General features: G+C 43.3%; 1 protein-coding gene across 3 annotated transcripts in view; it reads right to left on the bottom strand.

Moving 5' to 3' along the window:
* cuedc1a (CUE domain containing 1a) overlaps positions 1–5,000 on the bottom strand; it is a 32,585-nt gene that overhangs the window by 26,542 nt on the left and 1,043 nt on the right.

The raw sequence follows: 5,000 nt of genomic DNA, 5'->3' as shown, positions 1-5,000 counted from the left end.
TGGTCAAAACACACACATAACTCATTAAGAGAATAAGCACAATGCTGTTAGACCATGCGTTGGGGTGCAGATTGTATTTTTCTGTCCTTAAATTAGCAAAAGGGGATTCCGACACGCCTTTAACAGAAACTAAAAACTAGTTAAAATAGAGCCCCTCGTCTCATTTCCAATTAAAATATTTTTACAAATTTAAATCAAAATTTTGTTTTCACTTTTAAAAATAATAATTCAAAATTAAGTAAGTTTTTTTTTATTTAAAACAAGCTAAATATTAAACAAATTGGGGGAGATTCCCTTCCAGCTGCAATACAGTACTGGGAAACACCCATATACAGTACTACTCATAATACACACACACACTATGGCCAATTTTGTGTATCTAATTCCCCTATAAATTGTGACATTTGCAGAAATTAGTAATTGCGCAAAACCTTCATTCCCGCGCCGCCATTCATACTGTTTTTAGAGGAGTGGCAGGTCAAAGGCGAGTCAACTCGCTGTCGAAGAGAAGACAGCTTAACGTGTATGTAGATTATCAAAATGGCAGGAAATATGTCCGCGATTTAATTAGTCTTGCTGGAAATATCTATAGTGAAAACATTCGAGAAGCATTATTCCAACAAAACATTTGTTTTTGGGTTGTTATTTCTGACTCTGCAACACGGAAAGCCTTTGTCCCGCCCTTACGTTTCACGCAAAACTAGACAAGGTCGACTGTGATTGGCCACTTTTTACATCAGTCGAATCACTGCTTCAGAATCAATTCTTAAGCTTCAGAAACTGAATTTTAGCAGCTTACGACACAATGCCCTAAAATAAACATTCTAAGCACAGCGTTGTGATCGTAATCTTCAGAAAACAGCCAATGCTGATCACATCGATGTTATAGTACGGATCAAAGGATTAAAAATGTTAATTGTTTTTCATTATTCAGCGATTCCTCCGCGTACCACTAGGAGAAAGCCCGCGTCCCACAGTTTGAGAACCACTGGTCTAGGGGGTCGACTCGAGATCGCGATCTTTTTACGATTATTTGTGCAGCTTTATTATCCAGCATATGTTTTAAGCAGTGGATGCCCTTCCAGCTGCAACCCATCACTGGGAAACACTCATACACACTCATTCACACACATACACTACTGACAATTTAGCGCATACCCAATTCACCTATAGCCCATGTCTTTGGACTTGTGTTGGAAACCAGAGCACTGGGAGGATAACCACGACAGCATAGGAAAAACATGCAAACTCCACACAGAACCGACCCAGCCGAGGCTCGAACTAGCGACCTTCTTTCTGTGAGGCGATCGTGCTACCCACTGTGCCACCGTGTGAAATATACAAATTTTGAACAGCATTTTCTTGTGTGTGTCAAAATTTACTGCTTTGTGTTAAATAAAAAAGTTAATAAATCAGCTCCATATGCTGAGTTCAGTATTACGGTGAACAAATAATTCAATTTTTTGATGCTCTTTGGATAAAATATCCCTTAAAAATGATGATTGGCGCGGGATGTGAAGAGTGAAGCTGGCACACGTACGACGGCCCGGCCATTAATAACAAGCTATAAACAACGCTTTTAATGAAATTTACAAAGCGCACCCAGCCAAAACAATCCCCAGTTTCCATTTCTCTATTACCATGCCAAATTCGCTTGCGTTTCTGGCTGAATCAGCGGCCAAGAGGAGAGAGAAATCCAAGCGGGCAGATTGTGCTGTCTGACAGGGAGAGCTGTTATCACCGCAGGAGTCGTCTGTGGGTTAGTGCTTGTGTCAGTACACGCGCCTGCTGTCTGCGTATAAAAGTAGCAGCACGTTCACTGGCATCTCTCTACGCTGCGCTATCATTAGACCTAATGGGCCCCAAACCCAGGAGGATACATTCCAGGAGTTTTTGTAAAAGTTGAGCCTGAAGAAAAGGGGAGCAGTTGCGTGGTGTGCGCTGAACCAAAAGCATGAGCAGGGCTTTGACACTGTCCTTGTTTCTGACCTGGTTTGGCTGAGATAGAGAGAGAAAAAAGAAGAGAGGACAGGAGGGAACAGTGCTGTGGTGACTACTGCACTTTAACAATGTCCTTTAAAGTGCACCGATTTGGCTTTTTGAGATGGTACTTTTAATGAGGTGTACTTATATGCGGTATTGTTGTTTAGTATGGACCCTTTTAACATTTCTGAGTTTCTCAGTTATGGAATTCGTCGAAGTTTGGTAAACTTAGGCTGTATCCAAAAGCACCAACTACACAGTAGGTACTCTATTTTAATTTAAATGTACTACTCGGCCGTTAGAAAAGTATGTTCTATACCAGGGGTCTCAAACTCAATTTACCTGGGGGCCGCAGGAGGCAAAGTCTGGGTGAGGCTGGGCCGCATAAGGGATTTCACAAAAAAAAGTCCTCAAATGTCATTATTAACAGTTTTAATTATTTCTTCTGAACATGAAGTGTCCTGAACATTAATAGAACATTGAGTGAAGATTATGAACAGTTCTTCTGAACATGGCATCTTTTGCCTACTTCTTGCTGCCAGAGACTTGACAGCGCTTCTTCTCACAAATCTGAACCACATTTGGCTTTAGAGCGGAAGCAGTTGAGACCCTCAGTATGGCTTGAAGATGATCATCATTAAGTCTAGACCTGTACTTTGACTTATTGAAGTCCTAGGGAAAAAAGTGGGGGAACTCACTCAAAACTTCCATTCCCTTACCTAAAAAAAAGGCGTATATATATGTATAAATAAAACACCCCCACCCCACTCCAGTCACATCAGTCTGTACCAGTCTGTATTTACCTATATATATATATACCTATATAAGATGCAGGGCAGGCACGTGCACACATAGGGCTCAACCTGTGCAGAGCACATGCCCTTTTTAGTCTTGCATAGAAAGTGCCCTTCCAAAATGATCAAAAGTGCCTCCGCGACGCGACACACCCTCGGTCCCACCCTTCAGTAGGCGCGCGATAACATCGCTCTTGAGTACGCGCGCGACAACACAGCTGATCAGAACGTGCATTGAGTGACAAGCGCGCTGTGTACGGATAGAATCAGCGGAGCGGGGAGCGCTCTCTCTCTCTGCTCCGCTGATTCTGTCAGAGTACAGCGGTCGGCGCGGGCCACAAAATATTGCACTGAGGGCTGCAAATGGCCCGCGGGCCGCGAGTTTGAGACCCCTGAATGTGAGTAGCATGGATGGAACTCAGACGTACTACATCCGCCATTTTGTCATCATCACATAACCTACCCATGTTAGTTGCATCCCTTTACTCCCATTTCTCACGGTGCATCATGGGATAGCGTAGCGTCCATCCGATGTGCACTTCAGATTCTCACCGGTAGTAGTAGGTCATCTGGGTACTTCTCACATACCGTTTTATCGAAATCTATATGTACGTTCCAAATCACATACTTACACCAACTGGCCATGTTATCAGGTATGCCTTACTAGTACCGGGTTGGACTCCCTTTTACCTTCATAACTGTCTTAATCCTTTGTGCCATAGATATGACACAATGGGTACATTGTTGTCATAAAGGGATGGACATGGCCAGCAAAAATACTCAGGTAGGCTTTGGTGTTGACACAATGCTCAATAGGGACTAATAGGACCAAAGTGTGCCTGATCTACTGGGATTTTCACGCACAACCATTTCTAGGGTTTATAGAGAATGGTCCGAAAAAGAGAAAATGTCCAGTTGAGCGGCAGTTCTGTGGGTGCAAATGCCTTTTTGATGCCGGAGGTCAGAGGAGAATGGCCAGACTGGTTCCAGCTGATAGAAAAGCAACAGTCACTCAAGAGAGCACTCGTTACAACCAAACTCTGCAGAAGAGCATCTCTGAAAGCACACCATGTCAAACCTTGAGGCGGATGGGCTACAGCAGCAGAAGACACCACTGAGTGCCACTCCTGTCAGCTAGGAACAGGAAACTGAGGTTACAATTCACACAGACTCACCAAAATTGGACTTTAGAAGATTGGAAGAAGGTTGCCTGGTCTGATGAGTCTCGATTTCTGCTGCGACATTCGGATGGTAGGGTCTGAATTTAGTGTCAACAACATGAAAGCATGGATCCATCCTGCCTTGTATCAACGGTTCAGTGTAGTGGTGGTGTGATGGTGTGGGGGATATTTTCTTGGCACTTTTACCCCATTAGTACCAATTGAGTATCAGGTCAATGCCACAGCCTACCTGAGTATTGTTGCTGACCTTGTCCATCCCTTTATGACAACAGTGTACCCATCTTCTTTAGGCTTGAGCGGTATTAAAATTTTTATACCGTCAAGCCTCCTCCCTATTTTACCTTGGTATCCGGTATTACCGTGCATAAAAAAAGAGAGACGCACAGCACTACGCTCTCTCTCTCTCTCTCTCTCTCTCTCTCTCTCTCATTGACTCTCACACACAACCATACACACACACACACATACACACATACAAACAGACAAACAAACGCGTACTCGCTTGCTCGAGAGCAATATTGTTAGACCGTTTGCAAGCTCCCTTTCAAATTACACCAGTTACTGACCGCTCCTGCACTTTATTCGGAAATTTATTCCCACACCCACTCTGGTTGGCTCCCGCGGTACAGCAGCGGGACCTCTGCAGACCTCTAGTTCGTATTTACCACGTCTCCCTTATCGTTTGGTTGAAACCGGAAATACTGCCAAACTTCAGGTCACTTGGTGTGCGACTCGCCACCTCACCTCACCTCTCTCTGTCCCGGGATGACAATCACTCATACGCATTTGTAGACATTAAATAAATAATATTTAATACTTGTCTCCAATTAAGTGCATTATTTTTTATGACGGTATAATGGTATTGAAAATTAACTGTTTTTTGACACCTATTTTTAGATCCCGCGATATACCATATTACCGTATTACCACCCAAGCCTACTTCTGATGGCTACTTCCAGCAGGATAACGCCCCATATTATAAAGTGTGAATAATTTCAGACTGGTTTCTTGAACATGACAATGAAGTCACTGAACTCAAATG

This window comes from Danio rerio, chromosome 10, assembly GCF_049306965.1.
Source record: "Danio rerio strain Tuebingen ecotype United States chromosome 10, GRCz12tu, whole genome shotgun sequence".
Taxonomy (NCBI): domain Eukaryota; kingdom Metazoa; phylum Chordata; class Actinopteri; order Cypriniformes; family Danionidae; genus Danio; species Danio rerio.
The sequence above is the reverse complement of the archived record's forward strand: the minus strand, read 5'-3'. Positions and strand labels throughout refer to the sequence as shown.